The following is a 22995-nucleotide window of genomic DNA, read 5'->3' as shown; positions in this document are numbered from 1 at the left end:
TGAAGCTAAACAGTCATGATATGATCAAACGGGTTTTCACTTTTGCCTTGTAAATAAAATCAAAGGGCAACAGTCTTTTTTCTTTGACGTCTGCAGTTAATAAAGAAAGAATAAACATTACCCACTCTTACATGGGGAGGGAGGAGGAGAGAACATTTCTTAATCTCTTTCCAAAGAGGATGAACATACAGCATGCCTGCACCCCACGTGCCCCATGAAGCTGAGGGATCCAAGTGCATTTCAACCAGAGTTAATCAGGGCTTGGCAACAGCATTACAGCACAGGCAGGTGCTGCTGCAACCGGAGCTCACAGGATGCTGAGGATGTTCATGAGGGAGCTGGGACACACACACAGGTCTGATGAAGCCAAGTGCACACAGAAGCATTTTCTGGTTGCAAGCAACCTAGCCAAGGTGGCTGTAAAAGACAGTGGCAGAACAGGTGTAAAGCCCCCACTCCCTTGTCACGCCTCTGAGATGCTCTCCAGATATCTCCAGCCCAAACATCTGGAGCTTATAAAGGGACAATAAGAACATAATGCTCCACCAAAGCAGGTGAGAGCCAACGCAAGCCAACACTCCCTTTCCTCTGGGTAACTCAGCCATGAGGTTATTTTCCTTCAAAAATGTTATTTTCGAGCAGAATGTTTACATGTCTGACTCTAAATAGGCTCCGGCATTTCTGCCAGGGAATCAGGCACACGACTGCAGTCCTGAAGGGTAATAGCAGCATCCTGGCTGTGCTCACTCTTCCTCCTTTCCAGGCATTTCCAGCGATGCAGGCAGGTCACAGGGATCAGGTTCAGGAGGGACAGACCCTCAGAAATACAATATGCTCTCCAAGAAGTCAGAAAGGAAGAATACAGCATGGGGAAAAGAACAAAAATGCCTGGGTAAGAACCAACAAGAGGAAGAAAAGGATGAGTAGAATCTGCAGAAGGGTTTACACTGCCTTTAAAGAGAAATGCCTGATGTCAGATAAAGCTGAGAACCCAACACGTGGGGGGACAGGAGATGCTACCTTGAGGAATCTGCCTATTACAGGATTAAGGGCTACAGTCACTCTCTCTGAGGACACGGAATGCCAGACTCTGGCCTGAGGGGTTTAGGTGCTAAGGTCTGTCCAGGCGTGTTGGTAGGAACTCTGCAATGCACAGAGGAGAATACTGTCCCAACCTGTAGTATCATAGGTGTCATGAAAATATTAAATATTTCTTTGGAGGAGAAAAAAATACAGAGCCATATGAAGCCAAGACACACGTTTCTTTAGGGAGTAAAATGTGCCCCTCCAACACTGTGATTCTAGAGTATATTTATACCATGTTTAAAAAACATTTGTCAAGCATATCGAAAACCCAGAAGTTCCCTGTCACACAGCTTAATTCCTTATATTCCGTCTATATGCATATATAGGGCCAGTTTGTTAGGGGGTGGAGGTGTGTAGCAAAGCTCAATCTAGCGAGACATGACACCAGAACGGTGAACAACAAAAGCAAGTGCAGCATATGTGCTGGACATTTTGTGAAAAAAAACCCAGCTACGAGCTCGACTTCTGCAAATACTCCTGCGCAGAAGTTGGTAACTCAGTTTCTGCTATGATTCAGCTCAGCCAGCAATTAGGGCGTTCACAATCCTAATTAACATCTATTCGGGAATTCAGAGATTCTAGGAAATATACCTTTACTTTTCTTACTCTCTTTTTCAGTGGAGCTCAACAAGCTGTAATTTGGGGATTTTTTCTTTCCTTTCCTTAAATGTCAGGGCTTTTTTGCTGTTTTTTTTCCTGTCTAGCTGTGAAGATTCTCTATGGCTCTAAGATCTGAAATGGTAGCAATAATTATATTTCCTATTTTATTACTTGCCATTTCCCCCTTTGATCAGAACTCGATGCCGTTTAACCACATTTATATGGTCATCCTGCACACAGCTTCTATGTACAGAGTCATTTTCCAAGGAAAACCTACAGGAGCTGTGTTTCCCTTTACAGCACACTCATGGATCCCCATACATTTGGCACCAATTTACCATATCATCATCTCGTTCTTCCCATTTTATATCTGCTTCGTTCAAAAAGCAACATAAAACTCCACATTCTCTGGGAAAGGCTCTCTCATTGCTTCCTAGTGCCTTCCTTCATTCAACCCGCTCTTCCTAAAGATACCACCAGTGAACACAAGAAACATCCCACAGCTAAACCACTGGTCTCCAGGCTCTGATGAAAATACTCCACAAGCCTTACCTCTGCATGAAGCCTAGGAAACTTTTCTTACATAGCCTTCTTATTCCCTCTCAGGTCCAGGGCAAGTCCAGTTTGGCACAGGTGGCTGTACAAAGGGACCCATGCAAACAGGAGAACACTGCCTGGGTCCATATGATGGCTCATAACGGTAAAACTCTGACAAACTTCACAGAACTCAAACAGAACTGCTTTTGATTTAGGCCATGCACCTGAAAGCAGCATCTGTTTCAGAAAACTTCCTCAAAGCAATGCTCTCAGGAAACTCCACGAGCAGCCCAGCTCAAGAATTTGCAGTTCTTTGGAAAAAGAACATGGACAGGGAGAGTGGTTTGCCCCCAAGTCTTTTTGCTACCAGCTTTGCCTGACAGATTTCAATCTCAGCTCAGGGCACAACCAGTCATTGCAATTTCACTGCACCACTTGGTCTGCCCAGCCAGGTTAGCCAGACCTTCACACCTCTCACACACAAGAAAATCTGCTGCTGGAAAGAGGTACGTGCAGCCAAAAGAACTACAAGATGTAGATTAAAAAGCCCTAGCAGCTACTTGACTCGTACTACTGTATTTTGCATACACCTCAAACCAGTAGCAACAGGCAGACTTCCCCGGCTTCCCAAAACATCGCCGGGTGCTGTGGGTGAGCCTGGCTGGGAGCAGCTTGGGGTCCTGAGGCTGGGAAAGCAAAGCAGTTGGGCAGCCAGGGTTTCTCATCAGAAATACCTGTCCATTTCCACAGCCATGAGAAGACGTGCTTACAAATATCAACAAACCAACAAGAATGGGGACAGAGTATCGTCACGCTCCAAAACGTGCAGTCAGCTCGGTTCAGTCAGATGTGGAAGGCCAACAGCGCAGTACTCGGGTAATGGCACAGTGACAAATAACTGTTTGCCTTAGCTATTGGTAAATACAAAGACAAATTCCTACAGCTTTTTCACTGGATACCATTAAAAGACTATGCTGAAAAGCATTACAGAGATAGAGATCAGAGGCCTATTTTTGTTTCTGTGTCTTGATACCCAAGACTTTGATGGGGTAAGTTTATTAGCATATGATAAATTGCTCTTTAATCTGGCGTAGTTATAATTCTAGAGAGAGGTTCAGCAGCTTTGCTCTCAACCAAAAGTATCTCTGTGAAGAAACACTTGTTTTGCTGGGAAAGGGTAAGAACAAAGCTGTTTGTAAACAAAGCTGTAAAAGGAGAAGTCTGTCTCCCATGAAGCTCAACACTCCCTGAAATAACTTTCTGCAGAAAGCTACCATTACCTGATGTGAAAAATTTCTTTGAAACCAGCAATCCTGAATTACACAGAAACATTCAAACAGGGCTGCACAGCGCTTCGTTTGAACTGGTATCTCTTTTAATTTCCCACCTGATTGGGTTGAAAAGGTTTGTGGGTTGGAAAGTGCGGAAGGAGAAACTTACTGAAAATTGCAATCCGGGATCAGATTAAAGAGGGGGATGATACAGAGAAAATCTTCTTCATAAACGAGTTCCTTTATCCAGAATGAACTGACAAGGTCCTGTGAGGGGAGGAAGGATATGTGTTTTGTTAGGACAGAAGACGGTAGGAGAAACTACGCCTGAAACCACCTTTGAAGACAGTTCTTACAGCACAGCTCCTTCATGGGTGAGATACTGAAATCACTCTGAAAGAAATATTATCTCCCCAGAAGATTAACACTGAAGTTCCTGCACAGTGCACTACACTGCCATATCCATGAAACACTAAAAACACCAACAGCAATTATCCTGCCCCACCTTCCAGTCCATCCTACCTTCATCTGACTGACTGGCCCTGAGATCTCTCCAGAACCCAAGAGAGTGATGCTCAATATATTCCTTCCTACAGAAGGTGAAGACACAACACCTATGACATCCTGAAGCAATGTCCTCTTCTGGCTTTGGAAGCAAGCCCTGAGATCTGACGCTACACACTTATGTTGTCTTGTCATGACAACATGTCATTATCTGGGCTCTCCTGTCACAGAGAACACAAGGGGCCTGTAAAAGGAAAGAGTCATGCTTTTACTCGTCTCCATGGATCCATTGCTATATGTGGGAAGGGATGATGGGAGAACTAAAATCCTACTTGTGGGAAGAGCAGGGGCTCTGTGGGAATGGTTGCTGTGCTCCTGACACGGAAATGAAGGTGCAAATTCAATGGGGCAGGCTTGGCTATCATGGGCTGCCTGCTGGAAAACAAAACAGCACGTGAGAAATGCACAAAGAGATAAAGTGTGGGTAAGGACCATAAAAACCCAACGCTGGGCAGTTGGTAAGCACAGGACCTCCCATTTGTTTGCTGTGCACCGTAAAGGGGTGGAGGTGGGAGTGGAGAGCATGCACTGCGGATAGGCAGTTTAATGCTGATCACCCAGGAAGTTATTAACTCGCATGTTTATGGGCAACGGCACAAACTATTTGTGGTCATGGGACCCTGCGTAAGGAAAGGATTGCAAGGTTTTCATAACGCTCTTCAGTTAACTTGGTTACCCACACAACAATGGCTTTCTGAGAGGCCAACTGCTGCTAAAAACTGAGGACGGGCTTTACTTCCAGAGGTATTAAACTATGAAAATATCTAACCATAACAGTAAGCAGCTATAAAAAGAGCCCTGTTTATTTCACATGATTTCTTTGTATGCCACAGTGCTATGAGAATACTTCAGCTCAATGACAACATGGTAAATGGGAAAAGATTAACTGTTTAAGTCAGCGCTTGCTCATCAGCTCATCTCTGTTTGGTTTCGGTGACTTTTACTCTTCTGACACCAAGGATTTCTTTAGGATGAGGAAGCAGAACAATGCAGGAATGCCAGTTTTTAATAATTAAATTCAAAACGAACCTGATGTTAAGCTCAACCCAAGCAGGAACCTTGAAAGGAGAAAGCAGTAATGAATGTAACAAAGCAACGGCACAGGTTTTAATTCCACATTGCCATACGCCACGTTGGGTAGGTGGGCCACAAACCTGCAGGACCCTGGTGTCTCCCATCAGCACACTGCAGATCACATCCAGAAGCTTTTCTGCAGCAGTGGAGCAGCACAGAGCCCTGTGTGCTGCACAAGGAGGCAGCCACAGCTCACACCTGCAGAGCACTCAAGGCCTCACCTTATGCTTCCTGCACCGAGGTACAGCAAAAAGAGAGGGGAGAAGGAAGATCGCAATGGTTTATCAAGAGACCTGCGCTGCTCCACAGAGGACACCTCCACCCCTGCTAATCCCAGCTCCTTCAAGCAACTCTCAGTAAGATAATGAATCCTTTAAATGTTACATCTTGTGTCGTGCATTATTGTGGTGCAGCAACTCTCCACATCAAACAGTCATCAGCGCTCTTACAAAGTGGGCTTATGAGAGACCGGCTGAAAGGCGCTGTGTGAAAAGAAGTGGAAAATTAAAGCTGAAGCAGTCGAAGAAAGGGCTTAATTTACTGGCATGTACAGTATGCAAATGAGATTACTCTCAGCTTAACTGCATCATTTATGTCCATAATAACGGCATCATCATTACAGGGCTCAAATTAAATTACACCATAATTAGCATATCAAAGTGATTGGTTAAAGTTTAAAACAAATACCCAATTTTGTTAATGAACAGCTGTAATTGTCATGTACACTTCAATGAAAACTCCCTAAACAAATATATGTTTTAGAACAGAGAAAGATTTTGAAGCAGACAGGTCTGCAGCGGAGGTAAACTGCCTAAAAAGGAACGACACCGGCTATTCTATTAATGGCAATGCACGCTCATCGCTCCCAGGTAATAAAGCATCCCATCCGTGCCTCCTGCCCTGCAGCAGCAGCCGTGCCACTCCATCCCCAGGCAGCCCGCACTGGTGTGGCAGCACACAGCTCCACCTGCTCTGACCACATCTCCACTGCACTTTCAGAGGTGGAACAGCACCGGCCAAGTTTTTTGCTGTTCTCCTCTCATTAAAATAAATAGGGAGGTGGGACCGGCGGGTTTGTCACTGTCAGGCTGACAGTCGCCGACGCATTTGCATCGATCAATCAGCACAGCTGCACACAGTGAGTGCAGAAGAGGAGCAGAGCGGTGCTAACAGCACATAGAAAGGGCAGGGGCTGCCGAGCACCCGGAGCTGCACCGCTCCGTCCCCAAAATGCCGGCACTGCTCCGCTGGGCTCCGTGCTGCTGCCCGGAGTTATGGCTGGCGACACTGGGAAATATATTTGGTGCTAAAATTGGGAATGCACTTTCAAATATACTTAACAAGGAAATTGAATGTCTTATTAAATCCGTATTATCAAAACACTGTTCAAAAATTTAAAGAAAGTAGCTTTTCATTTTATTCATCGAGGAATCCATTAAAGCCTAAGCTCTGAAGTAGTATGTAAATTATGTGCCTTTCAAGGTAGAGCTAGGGCAAATTCACTCCATCAACTAATGATGAACCTCATTATGTGCAGGGAGTATTCATAATGAGGAAACAAGCCACCCGCCATTCCACGTTCCAACATAAATCCCTGCAAAATGTGAATATCTCCACGTCTAATTAAGGGCCACTAATTCCTACCATCCCCTACGCGGCCCAAAAAGCAAGAGCTAGAAATGTGCTTTAAAGCACACACCCTTTGATTTTTAAAACACACATTTATTTGTGTTTACCACAATGAGATGCAATTGGGAAAAAAAAAAAAAAAAAAAAAGCCAACAACAACACCAACAAAAAACCCCATTCCCAGTTTTACAGGATAAAAGTTTGGGAACGGAGAAGTTTATTGACATTGCCTGACCCGGCCTTACATTTCCAGAAGGCTTCTGCCCAGCAAAGGTCAGGCTGAACAGCTCAGCAGAAACACAAATAAACAGGCAAAGAGCAGAAATGTGCAAGTACCTAAGGAACAGCATTTAAGCAGGGGGGGAAAAAGGAGGAGGAAAAGCTGAGCTGCCCCGTTCTGCTCTGGAACTGTGACTTCCTTAAAATAAAAGCAGAGATCCCAAAATCAATTGGGGGAGGCTGGCAGCAAAGGCAGGAAAGAGGGAGAGCCAACTCCGCTGCCAAGTCCACAACAGGTACCGAGAAGGTTTTGGATGGATGCTCAGTTCAGGCAGAAGCTGCTTCCTCTTCCTTCAGCCCTGTGAGAAGTGGGGACCGAAGGCAGAGCTGTGTAAGGCAGGTTTGATGAAGGGCGCCCTTCCTCACTTATCTAGCTGTGCTATTTATGCCCGCTCCTACAACAGCAGCGCATTTCTCACTGAGTTACATAATGCCGGGTGCATCCATCCCCGTGCAGCCATTCGCTCTCGCACTGAATTATGAATTCCCCACACTTCTGGCACAGGAGCGGACAGGTTGCCGACCGCTTCCCCTCAGCACACCGTGCTTCAGTCTTACTGCCCTGTGCAAGCGTTTCCCTACATCTCCAAACCCAACCCAGAGGCACGGCAAAGCCTTTCCGTTTGCAGGAAGAGAAACCGTCCTCCAGAGCCGAATCACAGAGAGGCTACAAGGAAAGAGAGCCGAGCACGGCGGGGTGGCCTGGGAAACAGGGTGAGTCCTGGCCGGGCACGTGGGCGGCCCCAGCAGCCTTCATGTTACAGCACCCGAAAAGTTGGGAGTCCTCCTGTAACAACAGCCCTCACTCACGTTCCAGCCCTAAAACAGTTCATTTAGAATTCGCAGAAATTCAGAGCTGCTAAGAGCAATACGGGCACATCAAATCGTAAAAGCAATAATAATAATAATAATAACCATCAATACTCAGAAGAACAAAAGAGAGCGCACAGATGAAAGTATTTTAGCAACGCACGTTTTCTCGACACAGCAGGGCAGGGCATGCTGGGGGGCGGGAGGTGGGGGCTCCGGCGTCTTTAACTTGCATCAAAATCAAACTAGACTCCCTGAAGCTGCTCCCCGGCACGCTCGCTCCCCCCTCGGCTCCACGGAGGGATTCTTTTTTTTCCTTTTTTTTTTTTTCCGCCTCCTTTTAGGTCAACCAGTCATGCACTGGGAAGCCAACCCTCCAAAAATAACTTGTCCCTCCCCCGGAGCGCCGAGTTGAACAACCTACCTTTGTTCTGGCGGCGGCAGATAACAGGCTGCACGCCGCTGGAGCTCGCCGGGGCGGCCCCGGGGGGGAGCGGGGCTGCGGCCGGGGCGGTGCGGGGCAGGGCGGCACCTGGCGGGGCGCTGCGGGCGCGGGGCGCCACGATCCGGCCCGGCGCAGCTCGGCCCGCAGCCACTCGGCTCCGAGCGGCCGGAGCGCGGAGCGGAGCGAGGAGAAAAGCGCTCCCCGCCGCCAACACCCCCCACACCCCTCCTCTCCTCTCCTCTCCTCTCCTCTCCTCTCCTCTCCTTCCTCTCCCAGCAGCGAAGCCCCGCGGCCCGGCCGCCCCGGCGCAGCTTTACGTACACGCGGGGCCGGGAGGCGGCGGGAAAAGTTCCGCGGGATGGATTTGACACTTCTTTTCCGGGCAGCCTTTTGTGGAGTTGCGCCGTTTGTTTCTTATTGTCTGAGCAGCAGTTGGAAGCGTCTCCCCGAGGGGGCCCCTCAGCCCGGCTCGGCTGCTTTGACAGGGAGGTAACCATATTAGGATGTGTATGGCAAAGTAAACAATAACATAGTTGCAATGAAATGGAATTTTTTTTTTTTTTTTTTTCAGCTAATAGTGTTGGTGTCAGCCCCGTTTTTAGCCTGTCCCAGTAGTTTTGGTTTCTGGTTTGAACAGGCCATGGTTTTTTTTAAACTAAATATATATATATTATATATATATATATAGGGGAAGGGGGGGGGGTAGAGGCAAGTGCTAGCAGCTTCCAAATGTCTCGCTGCGAGCCTCCTGCAAACGGCTCCGGCACAGGGAAAGCGTTAAAGAGCCAAATAAAGCCATGGCACTTTCATCCCTAGGAAAAAAAAAATCCATTAAAATACCCCAAAGGATGCCCGCACGCCTTCCTGAGCCCGGCCGGGTCGGGCACAGCGGTCCGCCCGCGGGTGCAGAGAGCTGAAGGATGGACTGAGCGCAGCGAGGCTGCGAGCTGCAAAGCTCGGAAATCGCCGGGTTTTACGGGATAAAGCACTTGAAGCAAATTGTAAAACGCAGGTGTCAAGTTATTCGGGTTTAATCAGAAGCAGAGCTCGGCGCAGTTGCCGTACAGAGGTTCCCGCAGACGAAGTTCTGTAGCCGGCGAAAGCTGGGAGCCGAACGGCGCTGCCCGAACGGCTCCATCGCGGCCCAAGCCCCGGGAACAAGTGCAGCATCTCGCTGCACCAGGCGAGGCGGCTGCAGGAGCTGCAGGAGCTGCAGGCGGGCGCACGGCGAGCGGGGCCGCAGCCCACGGCTCCGGCAGCGGGGGGCCGAGGGAGCAGCACTCAGTGCACGACCAGGGGAGGCTGAAAGCTGGAGAAGTTGCTGCGAGATCGCGCTGAGTATAGAACAAAGGCAACATTTCTCTCACAAACATGATGCATGATTCCCCTGCCAAATTCGCTCGTACTCGGCTCATCTGCAGCGATCGCAACATCAGCGTTGACATCTAATGGTACCTACGAGCATCTCCCTGCCTTTCCATACGGCGCGAGCCTGCTCTGCTAACACACTTTAAATTTTCCAACCATCTTGTTTAAACTAAACATCCATAAAATCACACGGCGCGCTGCTTATCTGCGCTCCCCCAACCAAAATAAGAAGTTAACTCGACGCGCTGATACCAAACCCAATCAATCACGCGACCAAGTAGCAGTTCAAAAGTTCAAAGACATGATGGCCGGCTCGCTGCGACGCAGCACTCACCCAATAATAACTTGACTCCATCACTCCTCATAGTATAGACAATTTCATAGCATCATTTTCATTAGGCTGTCTCACTGAAAATTGCCAGCTATTTATGTATACGCTAAAATAAATTAGCCATTTCATCGAGCACCGTGAGTCTTATAAAATACATTAACACAATACTCAATTTTCCAGTTGGAGTAAATAAATAAATCAATAAATTCAATGCAGAGTAATTTTTATATATATACTTTTTTCTTTTTTTCTTTATCGAGGAGCTTCAGCTCTCTGCATAAGTGTTTTTATTGGGTTTATTTGTTTCAATAAAAATTGAAATGGGCCACTGATCTTAGCTGTAGGATCTGGAGGGGGGGGGGGTGTCATTAATAATATTAAGGAATTATACTGGGCAGTGCTGCCAACTTGCAACATGTAATTTTTCATCAGAAATCATCTCCACTGCAGCTATTAAAGAGGCACTTGGCTCTGGGGGCTCTGCTGAAGGAGGGGACCCCCAAAGTCTCTTAGTGCTGGAAATGGGGCAGGTCTCCAATCTGACAGTGCTCCATGTTGAGGACAAGAATCAACACAGGACCAGGAGGAAATAAAACACATCCCTTATGGCACAGATCAGCCTCAGCAATGAAAAAAACGTATGAACTGAAACATACCATCTAAGCCCATAATGATTTAACATATTTCCTTTGAAAAGGCTGCATGTGAATAGCAGTTTGTAAACTGCCTGGTGGTAACAGAAGGGTACTTTCTGTTCATATTCACTCTTTAACCTAATCAGAGGAAAAGTAAATATCAGGTCTCAATTTTAATGACTGACTATAAATAAAAGCTTTTACCCCAAATGCACAGTTTGCAAAGATAACGATTTTAAGTATGATGTCACTGGTGACCTATTGAACTACGTGGCACATGTCAGACAGACGTCTGTTTCTTAAATTGCAGTAATAAATTAGTAGCCACAGAATCTGTTCTGTCAAGAAAACGTGAAGCTTTCCTATTCAAATGAAAGTTTAATGAATGTTTCAGCTTCAGTGGAAGAGTTGAGATGGGGGATCTGTGTCCGGGCTGGCAGCTCTGCACAGCAATCCCCAATCCCAGCCAAATGGAGTCTCCTCTGTACCCGAATGCATGATAAAACTGGCATGAGCAAGAGAAATTGTCTTCCATACCTTGGAGATGTGGAGCGAACCCTGAAGACTTTGTGCCCACTGAGAATCAAGCAGTGATACGCATCCCATGTGCAAGACAAGAACTTCTTTTTCTTCTGTCCTCTGGGCAACACAGCTTCACACAGCAGATGGTACCAGCAGGGTCCAAGCCATGGGCAAGGCCTTCCTTGAATTTTACACTGCTTATGTATTAGTATTTCAAAACATGGCACATGCATACTTGTGTAGTGCCTCCCCTCACATCCAGATACATATCCCAGAGCTGTGACCACTAACACCACCAAATGCAACGCATCCCATTTTAACGACCTTATTGTCAGCTATTAGCAAATTTGCCAAACGTTCATCATTCGCACTGAACTTTTCCTTACTGGGAATTCTGCCACAGGCCAAATTCTTATAAAACATTTCAGCCCAAAACGCTGAGATGCTCCTGAGACAAGAGACAGGGAAACCAAGGAGCTGCCCATGGCAAGCACCCATTCTTCAAGAAGCCAGCAAGCTCCCACGTGCTGCTGAACAGACATTGGAGGGCCCTGTCCATCAGAGAGAGGCCAGAGGTTCTCATCCAGCTCAGGAGCAGGAATGTTTTGTAGACCTGAAGCTTGTCCAACCTGAGACCAACTAGTGCAGTTATGCCCAAAGCCAAGTCCCTGCTTTCAGTGCAATCTCATAGAGTCAAAAACGTTGGAAAAGACCACATACAGTCCCAACCATCCACCTACCAACAATGTTGCCCACTAAACCACATTTCTTACTACCACATCACCTTACACGCGTCCACATTTTAGCCCCAAAGCATGGAAAATTCTCAGTCTTCCCAAACCGCCTGGCCCTAAATCTGATTGCACACATTCAGGGTAGCTTTTATTTCTCTAATCCTTTTCTGAGAAATGGCTGCACAGTCTCTGTGGAAAGTTCTAGACAGAGATAACTTCAGCCCAACCAGCTCGGCATTTACTCACTTGAGGAACAACAGCGCTTTTCACCAGGAAAAACCTATTAAAAACAAACAAACAAACCCCTATTTTTAAATAGAAACAACACTGATCTATTTCTTGTGTATGTAAAGAAATTAGAATATATATATATGCATATATATATATATGGAACAACGGAACAAGCCAAATACAGAAGCAAGGAACACATGACCACAACTTCCCCCACCCAACTCGCGGGCCCATGCCCTTCAGCACACAAAGGTGTGTTGCCTTTTCCTCCATCCATCTTCTTTAAAAACCAAAACGCAAAGACTCCTCCTCCTCCCACCTCCCTTGCTGTGCTGCCCGTGCCCTGTGAGGCTGATGAGACCCCCGGGTGCAGCGGGATGCTCCTTACACATCTTACACATCCCACAGGGAGCGCTGGGCACAGCAGCTCTGCTCCAGTGCTCACAGTTGCTCGCTGGGTAGAGCTCCGAAGGAGCCTGAGCTTATGATAAGCAACGGCATACTTAACAGTTACATATTACTGTTCATGATAATGCAATATTTCATTTGGGTGATTTAGAAGTCCCTCTTGACCAACTTACAGTGAGACACCGAACGCTTCATCAATCACAACCATTTTTATTCACAATCCAGTGCAAAAACTACAGGGAGAGCTGAATTTTCAGTAACTCATTGGGGAGGGTATTGCTACCAGCATTGAAAATCCTCCTATCTCACCAATTTTTATGTTTGATTCAAACATATTTTCTTTCTAAGCAGCATTCCATTTTCCCACATCTCTCTGCCACGTTTCTTATCATGGCAGGGGGAAAGAGTATCCAATTTAATATCTGTTTTGCAGGACAGGAGATTTTTTTCCTATCTTATGCACTAAGGAAAGCTGCAGGGGATGGCTTAGCAGGCTGAGCATCAGGTTTTAAATACCTAGACTCCCTGGAACCACAGATCCCATCAGGTCGACTGAGCCCTTCATGTTCCTGGGGGAGATAAATTAAGTGTCATGCTGTTTACTTTGCTGGGATCTTTCCAGTGAGACCTCTGCAGTAAAGGTCCTGTCTGTTTCGTGTGGAGTTTAAGGTTAAAATCTTGTAGCTAAGGCACTGCACTGGGTGTCACCTTGATCTCGCTAACGCTAATGGCAATTCAGCCATTTCTGCTCAGACAGACATTCCAGGGATCTGCTCCCAGACCTGCTCCAGTGTCACTGGATGACTGAAAATTATTCAACAGCTTATCAGGTTTGGTGACTGTTAAAAGAACAAAATACAGATGTACCTCCCAGATGCTTAATTCACCACTTATACAACCCTAGGGATGACAGAAAGGAGGTTCATCATTTTTACAGGCTGGTTTTTGTGACCAGAAGGAGCCCCACATTTCTGCAAAGCCGCATCCCCTCCCACTGCCCTGCACCACGCAGAAGCAGTTTGCTCCCGCTGTGACCAAGCCACCAGCATCAATGACTCACACCAGGAGCCTGTTAGAAAGAAATACCTGGAGAGAAGTGGTATCAAGAGCTCACACAAAGCCAGAAGGTTCCTAACAATCACATAACATCAGATGCGCAGAGGCGCACACCTATACTCACACACACACCTATACTCACACACACACCTATACTCACACACACACAAACCCTCAACCTTGAACATTTCCAGAACATTCACCTCCAGAAGGTTCAATCCATGGAAAGCAGACCCAGTGCTGAGAAAAACAGGACACAGGGCAGCTGTAAACACAGTCTTTGCACCTACTCCTGGCCTTACTCTTTCTTTCCCAGCTACCATTATTGTAATGCATGTAGATGCACTTCCCTCTCAGTAAGGAAGGTGAAGGCCAACAACAAAGCAACAACTAAAAAAACAAACAAAAAAAGACAACTGTGTTCTTCCCAACAGTTCCCTTTTAAGCAGATATTAAGCAGAAAGCAGATTTCCTTTTGAAGTGGTTATGGAAAGGACTGTATTTTTTTATTTCTCTTCAGAGCATATATTCAGTGCATAGCTTACCAGAAATAATAATTAGCAGCCCTAAAATGCTGTGTGTCACAACAACATACCAAAGGCTAAGCATGGCTGTGGCCATGTTGGCAGGAATCCTCTCAGGTGCTCTCCAATGGCATGCAGCTCCCATAATTGCTTCTCAAACCATCCCAGGACCTGCTGGAACTCTGGCAGCGCGTGGGCATAGGGGCCCTGTTGGGTTGGTGTAGGAAAAGAAACAAGAACCAGTCCTTCAGCTCTGTTTAGGCACTGCTACGTGCAATCTGGCTTTTCAGGTTATTTGGCTAACCAGAGGACGTGGCATCAGCCCAGTTGTGAAAACAACTCACATTCAAGCTAAGAAATCCAATGTGGTAAATGTTTGCACTGCAGAGGGAAAAAGCTCTGCACAGGAAAGGAAGCAGACCTTCACTGCTGGACAGGGACAGTTTTCATGGCACTGTTTGGGTGCATCCCGCACATTCAGCCATGGAAGGGGACAGAGGGAAGACAGTGGATGGCCATGCAGCTAACTAAAGCCATTACAACACAACCTTCCAAACCTGTTCTGAAGCAATTACTAAACCTCCTTATTAATAACTCAGACAAGAAAGGGCGCACACCCCTGACAAAGTCTTTGCCATGTGGCTGTTTTGCAGGAGTGGCTCCAAGCTCACGGAGCAACACCAAACCCTTAAGAAAAGGAGCAAGAGCCAGAAGATGGGAGTGCCTTTGCCACAGACCCATCTCTCAGCCCAGTGATCCCATAATTCCTGGCTCGCCATAGCAAGATGCCTTCCATATTCCCATCTGCCCTCTTTTTGCTCTCTGCCCAGCAAAACGCAGTTGGCCCAAAGCACTGCTGGCTGCTACTGGTGCTGGCAGCTCTTTTAGTCACAGGCAAATCCTTCATGTCCAGCATGTCCCTGAATGCAGTGAACTGTGGCCACAGCCTTGCTACTGGTCCTAGTACAGGCAGAGCCAAACAGAAAAGAAGATGGTTGGCCCTGACTCTAACCTCGTGTTTCAGTGCTTCGAGTCACCAGTGGTCATTGAGGAGACCTTCAGATGTACAGATGGGTTCAGAGGGAAGAAGGCAGAGTTGGGACTGTGCCACTGCAGGCAATGCAGCAACCCAGGGCTGGAAATGGAAAGGATGAGGCAGATTTTAGAGGAAGCAAAATCTCTCTCCTCTCTGCCTACCAGGTCTGAGGGGTAAAAGATGAAACAGGATGGAACTGGTTTTGGTTTAAAGCTGCAGAGGAATCACAGGAGTAGAGCACTTACAGAGAAATGTATTTTCACGTAAACTTTTATGCTGCCATCCCTTGTAACTGGGCATCAGGGAAGATGTTAATAAACACCAGGGCAAGAAAAACACAGTAAAATATATCAGACTACAAACCCATCTCTTCCTAGATCTTAGAAATAGCTCTGCAGCCATATACTGCAGGGAGCCAAGCACACTTAAATGCAAGTTTGCATCTTAAACATAAGCACACATACATACAAACAAGGATCTACAGATATTTGTGCACTGTACCACAATATTTTCCAGGGCCAGCACTGCTGCTTGTGTTACAGCGCTTGTAATGCAGCTGCACATCAGGCCCCCAAGAAGGGGCCTTGGCAAGAAGCTGAAATAGTGACAGTTTATGTTTGCTGGGGTTATTTCTGAGGCACACTTGCTGTTTACTGTGTTTCTATTTCCAACCAAGCTGCAAAGTCCATCCATAAAACAGGAGGAGGCATTTCTTTGGGTGAGGGACAGCACAGCACAGGCGAGGAGAACAGACCTTCGGCTGGGCAGAGCTCCACAGGAATGCTCCAGGCCTGATGTACAGCAGTTTCCTCCCACGAAGAGGAAAACTATATTCAAAATCTCCAGTTACAAGGCTCCTCTCGGTATATATTTATGCAGGAAGCTCAAATAATTTAATACCACGCCTCACTAATCATGTGAGTGCACAATTTTTGCAGGGCCAAACGGTTCTTGTGCATTTTTATTGTTCATCTATTGTTCCTGGCACAAAAAAAAAAAAAAAAAAGATGCCTCAAAAGGTTCCTGGTACTTTTAAAGGTGGTATATATCTGTGCCACATACCATCAAACGTGATTAATCTTAGGCTCACTAGGAGAGATTAACCTGCTCTACCAGGAGTCAAAAACTACTCGGAACCATGGCAAATCACAGCATATGGCCAATTGGACAACTTCATTCCACTTCAAAGGGAAATTAAGTAACACACTCTAGGGTATATTCTCCTCTTGTTACACTCACAAATCCCCATTAATGCTAATGATTGCACAAAGTGTAAGAAAAATGCTACAAACACATAAAACAAAGCAAGATTGGTCAAGAATATGCAAAAGCATATGCAGAGGGATCTAAAGAGCATTTAAATGAAACACAGCTTCCTTCTTTCTTTCTTTCCTTAAAAGCAAATGGCGTGCACTACTGCAAATATATATAATTTGCCAACACGCATCAAAACTAAAATTCATGAAAAAGAATGAAATAGAGCCTTGAAATTCAAGGCCAGTACATGCTCCTCATCTTGACTGGAGATCAGAAATCCGTCTCCTCCAGTGAAAAAGAACATCAATTCCATTTTTTCTAAGAAAACCATTTCCTACCAACTTTGAAAACAAGAATGTCTACAGTGATCTGATTGGGCTCTCTGTGATTGTTTTGGCTCGGCTCCCTCATCCCTCCTCAGCTGGGTGGCTAAATGTTAGTCTAACCACAAGGTTCAGAGGGTTCTCTTCTTATTAACCTTCCACTTCACGTTTCCAATTTTAGAGAGGAATAGAACCGCCCTGCAGAGGCGTCACTTATTCTGTTACTTCCGAGGTGAGAGTTTACATTTATGCCCACAGCTGTGATGTGAGACTACCATGGAAAGGACACCACAAAGTTAATAGCTGGGACAATACAGAACTAATAGGTTGGACAACACATAGTTAATAGACTGGGGTTTGGCATTTCTCTGCTTCGTTTGGATTGCTTCTTATTTGTTTGTTTATTTTTTTCAGAACCATGCAAGAGCAGTTGGATGGCTCCAAAAGGCTGGGAACTCCTGCCCAAGTGTTGAGGCACAGACACAAAATAAAGAGATGATCCCTTACGCTCAGCCTGGTGATAGCAGCCTGAGGCCAAGCTTGGTGCTGGGGCAGCCCCACAGCTGGGCCTAAATGCCCCAATGCCACCACCAGGTTGTCCCCACGGCCCACCAACACTTCTGTCAGTATGAAGAGAGCTGAGATGAAAACTGAACGTGCACAAACTGCTCCTGAAAACCTGCCCCCAGGACCCCCCTGTTATGGCCCTGAGTCCTCCTCCCAGCCCGCTGTTATTGCAAAGCCATAGGATGTTTTCCAGCATGGTTATTAGCACCACCTCAGTCAGAGCTGTTCAAGATGGATCTTGTCTTTGAGCGAGCAAGAAAAATTCACAAGGGAAAAATCAGATTTGGAAACTAACCGTTTTGTAATCTCCTGCCACGCAATTTGGTTTTCAGGCAAACTTCCAGCCCTTTCAGTAGTAAAAAAAAAAAAATAGACAAATTCACCAACTTCCACCATCTCGTGGTGCAGAGCGGGGCGCGATGCGATGCCACACGCATTGCAGAGCTGCACGAGCGGAAGGGAGTGACGCATCCATACAAGGTGGTGAAGGAGACAGAACATGAAGCACGTGGAATAAAACAGAGCCAAAATAGCCATTTCTATTACGACAAATTCATCTTCCCATGTTCCCCCTCCTGGCTCAACATTCAGCAGAGCACCTGGGCTACCACAGCACTGCCCAGCCCTCCCTGTGCACCAGCACTGGCTCCTGTGGGCCACGGCCACAGAAAGGGCATGAGACAAGGAGAAGAGAAATGCTGGCAGAGACGACAGCAATGCTGAGCGCTGCGGCGCGCTCCCAGATACCAGCGGGCTGCTGCACTGCCCTTATCAGCAGACACAAGTTCAAGGTCAGCCTTGATGCACTTACTGAAAACTGACACTGCCCGCGTCCCGCAGTCAGCACAACTTCAAATAAAGCCTCCCAATTATTAGCAGTAATTCTGTTTATTATTGCAGAGCCTCGGGACAAACAAAAAAGGAGCCCCGTTGTGCTCAGCACTGTACAAAAAAGCTTAATTAGCCCCTTCGTAGGTTGCTCCCTTGAGCTTTTTTTAAACAAGATCTTTTCAAACATAAATAAATTCAAATTTCAGAATTCCAGAAATCCGTTTCCTGAAATGTGCTTCCGTAAACAACCAACACAGCTCTGCCTTTCCCATTTTCAGCTGTACAGCAAACATGTAACCCTTGTTTACTTTAAGAAAAAATCGCATTATAAAAGCTTCACCTCAGGGATGCAAATAGGCTTCCGCCATTCATTTAAGCCAGGATCTGAACCAAGCTTTTCTTCTTAACTACATGAAAGTTGGGCAACGACACGTTTGCTGTTGTTTCTCTCCTCCAGCTGCACCATTGACTACCAATGATAAATATCCTAAATGCACAGGGATATTCACAAACTGGAAAAACAAATAAAGATAACACTATATGAACTGGTCGTGAGAGCTCTGGAGTTCGGCATGATAATGAAAGCACTGCATGTCTAGATAAGAGCAATACCAAGAATGTTATGACAGTCAATACAGGAAAACTGGAACAATTTGGGGGGAGGAAAGTAAATCCTCAGGCTTCTCCCACTTTGTTTGAGGGCAGCTGATCATGTACAATCACGGAGATGCCAAAGCACCATGTCAGCATTTGCCTGCTGCCCTTACCAGCAGATCATGTGCTGCCTCTAGCAGTGGAAGGAAGAAGTGGCACACGAGGTCAGAGATCATCTCATCCTTCTGAGCACTGCCCACCCGTGGTCTCAGCTGTCCCCAGCTTTTCAGTGGATGGATACTGAGCATCAGACCATCACCTGAAGGCATTCAATGACCATCTTCAAATGCAAATGTTTCCTGCTGAGGCTCCACCTCACTCAGACTTGTACCAATAACTGAGAAGTCACCAGCTATTACATCCTATTATCCAATCCTTCAGAACTCCGCTTCATTTCTTTTACCATCACTGCTCAGTGATGTTGCCATTCACCTAAGAAGATACCTGTTCAATTCAGATGCACTGTAAGACCACGTTTTGCATTACATTTTCCCAAAGCCTATTCTAGCAATTTCTTGGCAGCAGATGTTGTTTGGATACCCCACAGAAACTGCACACCAAATGCTCATTAGAGTTATTCCCACTACCACAGACTAACCCAGTCAGCCTTTCAAGCAAGTTGAAGAGCTTGCTTCCATGCCCCAGTCCCTTGGAGGAAGACCACAACTATCCTCCATGCCAGGGAAGGAGCTGACTCAGGACCTGGAGGTGTGTGGAAGCTCTTCAGTACCAAATAAACACCCCAGAACAGTCATTTCCCTGGCACGGTTAAATAAAGAAGATATACCAAACTACTTTGCACAAAGAAGGTAAAATCAATAGAGTTGATTCAGGCAACCGAAATTACAGCGTACTGTTTGACACACATACCAGGTGGAGGTTCCCCAGTTCCCTTCCGAACGCCCAGCTCCGCACCATGCACCTCTCTACTGCACTCAGCAGCGTCTGCTTGACATCAGTACTAAACATTATTCATTAAGAGCCTAACACTAAAGTGCAACATGTAAGTAAATCAAACTCTTAATGCTCTATTTTACAAATTTCATGGGCCACTGGGGATAATTAAAAGGGTAATTATATAAAGTTGGTGCAGTTTTGAGACTCAAATGACATTTTCTGCTTTAAAGCACTCAATGACCTGGTATTTTTCTAAGACAGTCTTTTTATACTTTTATGGTCAAACAGCATAAACAAACAAGAGCTGGTTTTTAAGACACTGCAATTCTTTTTCTTTTCTCTCTCTCTCTCTCTCTCTCTCCACGCTGCCTTCTCTGATCGATACCATCTACAACCTATTCCTAGAAGTCCAACATTGAGACACGAAGGAAAACACGGCCTTGTACAAAAATCACTGCTTGCTCTGACATGATGCTGAGCCTCAAGCTCAGTTTTATCTGTAGCTCTGCACAAAAATGGCATTGCTTTGGGTGTTTACAGCACTGTGCTGTTTGGTTTGTCACTGTGTTTAACCACTGCTCTAAAGCTAGCAAAGTACATTACTGGTAGTAACAGCTCATGAAAAATACAGCGAAGAAACTGCTAGTGGCAGAAGCATTTAACTTTCTTGTTAGCAGCCTCCCCCATGTGGCACTTTAGCACCAGCAAGTTGTTTATTATGTTCTGTGCCAGGCAAAACTGATTAAATGGGGCTCTTAAGAATCAAAGCGTTATAAATTCATGGAAATACAGCAAGCAATAAATTCCATGGAATTAAAAGCTTACTAGTGCTATTAGCATTTCAGGGTGTTTGCATTGTTAATAGTGATGTGTGAAAATGATGTTCCTCTAAGACAAGGCAAACCAACAGAACATATGCATTAGCTGCTACATTTTTACACAATGTCATCATTACTTGTATTTTTTTTTTCCCCAAAACCCAAACGCTCATTAATGTTTTAAAGAAAAATCTGAACCAAAGCAGTGGTCCGTACACCAAAGATTTACATCCCTAGTAAAACAGAAGTATTACACACAAACCATCATGCCATTATTACTCTGTGACAGAAGCAGATACCCCAAAGCAGAGGCTTATCCTGGCTTTCAGAAGCACAGAGAAGGGAGAGGCAGGTTCACCTTCCTAGCATAACATCAATATATTACAACACAACTTGTTTGGTGCTAATCTAACAACGTAATCAGTTGATAATAATAATCCTTAACACCAAAAAAAACAGCAATCTAGCCTGAACTGCTGGTCAGTAAATCTGTCAATAGCTCTCCAAAGAGGCATCATCTTTACTCCATCTCTCCACCATCATTCCATGCAATGGCTCTGATGGCTGGTGGTGAACCTCCCCATCATCACTGCAGGGCTCTGCACATCCCACTATAGCCAGACTTGTGTCAGCCCTTCCCTTATGCCCAGCTGGTTTTAGGTGGCCAATAATTGTAAACAGAAACTCAAATGGAAACCTGGAGACGCTTCCCAAAACTAAGGCCTTGCAGAGGTTTTACTTTCTTTTTAGCAAAAGGAGAAATGAGTACCTTTGCAAAGTGCCTGAACACACAACAGACAGATAACCTACATCCCTCCGAGGGACCAACCTGGCTCCCTGCGCTGATGGGAAAAGCATCTCACAGCTTTGCTGCCGCAGTTAAGGTTCAACACACGATAAAGAGTCTGTTCTGGATGGTACATCATGCACAGCTGGCAACGTACAAAAGTCAAGATGAACTACGAAAGCTTTGTCCAGAACAAACAGTCCCCATGCCACAAAGTGACTCAGCTGCAGAGGTGGGGCACCAGCCCCAGGGCCCGGCTGCCAGGCCCCTGCCCCGAGAGAAGCACATGCTGTCAGCAGAAGCCCTCTCCCAGGACAGAGGGGGCTGACATTTTGTTTGCCTCTAGCAAAACAAAACAAAGCAGTAGGTTTTCAACTGCTCACAGGCACGTTGTCTTTTTGATGTATGCGTGTCCTGGCAGTCACACATCTGCATCAGGAGAGAAATAGCTCAGTTTTTGGCAGTTATTTAGTCCTTTTCATCTGAAAGTTGAAAATACACCGTCATTGAACCTTCACAGCTCAGGGTTCTGCATATAAAAAGCAGCTGCTGAATACACGCAGGGAGCGAGGGCTTTTTCTTAATGTTTGAGCAGTTCCAAGTTCAAACCCATTAAAGTCCAGGTCACACCGGGATCATGTCACTATTAATGCATCCAGTTACACGCTGAGGGAAACCCAATATAAAACTATGATAAACTCGAGTTCTCCCACAGCGACGTACTGAGGTCTTATCCAGATGATGCCACAGATCGCTCTTCATGGGCAGCGACCAGACAGGATGTCAGAGACAGAAGAGAAAATCTGGGGAAATTAGCAGGTGTAATCACATACAGTCAGCTCAAAGAGAAGGTCTCCTCAAGCACCCACAAAGCTCATCCGCATCTTTCTTTCCCCCTACTCCTCTCTTTGGAGCTGAGTCTGTCATCCTGTTGATGCCATGTCCCACACACCAGGTTTCCCACTGCATCTCACAAGAGTGAGAACCCCACGCTCAGTGCTCCCTCTGGAGCTCCATCTCCACTGTAGACGGCCAAAGCTTCACTTGTCCCTGGGGCACCATGTGCCTGGCCAAGCCCATGCTGAAAGCACATGTCTGAGACTTGTGGGGAGACACCGAAGTCTGCCCTCTGCAGCCTCCCAGCACAGTGGGCAGCAGCCCTGCTCCTGCCAGGAGGGAAAAGAGAGACATGGAAGAGCAGACAGAAGCAAAATGCAAAGAGGAATGGACCAACACACAGAGAAAGCTCTTAGCAGTCCCTGACACTTACCGGTCATGTGGAGGACGCATGGGCAAGAAGGAAGGAGCTGGTTTTCAACTCTTCTCCCCAAGTGCAGAAACACATGACAGCGTCACCAGAAATCACTTTGGGGAACAGAAAGAGAAACTAAAAGCTCAACCACCAGTTCAGCTGCATTGGGAGATGCCAGGCATAATCACACTCATCTTTCATCACTTCAATTATCAATTGCATCCCATGGGAAACAGCTTTTCCTCTGTCTCCCCGGCATGCAGCAGTGCTCAGGGCTTCTCCTGCTGCACACTCTTTGGGTCAGACACTGCTGTCTGAGGGAGGGGATGGCAGAAAACAGAAGAAAGGAGGTTGGAAATAAGAGATGACATTAAAAGGACAAACAGCTTTTCCTGATGTCCTACAAAAAACAGCTCAACAAAGCCTACTGACCGGCAATATTCCCACACACCATTTCCACCAGAAACCC

General features: G+C 46.2%; 1 protein-coding gene across 30 annotated transcripts in view; it reads right to left on the bottom strand.

The window, feature by feature from the left end:
* The window catches only part of FOXP1 (forkhead box P1), a 338964-nt gene that overhangs the window by 167928 nt on the left and 148041 nt on the right, over nt 1–22995 (bottom strand). Inside the window, exon 1 of one of the 30 annotated variants that reach the window (XM_085516188.1) lies at nt 22545–22564. The exons of 22 other annotated variants lie outside the window; for them this stretch is intronic. The gene's annotated coding sequence lies outside the window, so the exon portion shown is untranslated. Of the gene's footprint in view, nt 1–3663; nt 3684–8013; nt 8165–8274; nt 8534–8616; nt 8822–22544; nt 22565–22995 lie in introns of those variants that run through there. 7 more of the 30 variants (XM_085516187.1, XM_085516201.1, XM_085516197.1 and 4 more) reach the window with 7 other exon arrangements.

This window comes from Coturnix japonica, chromosome 15 (genome assembly GCF_054131305.1).
Source record: "Coturnix japonica strain WE chromosome 15, WE-NBRP24, whole genome shotgun sequence".
NCBI classification, from domain to species: domain Eukaryota; kingdom Metazoa; phylum Chordata; class Aves; order Galliformes; family Phasianidae; genus Coturnix; species Coturnix japonica.
Note: the sequence above shows the minus strand (reverse complement) of the source record. Positions and strands in the feature narration are given on the sequence as shown.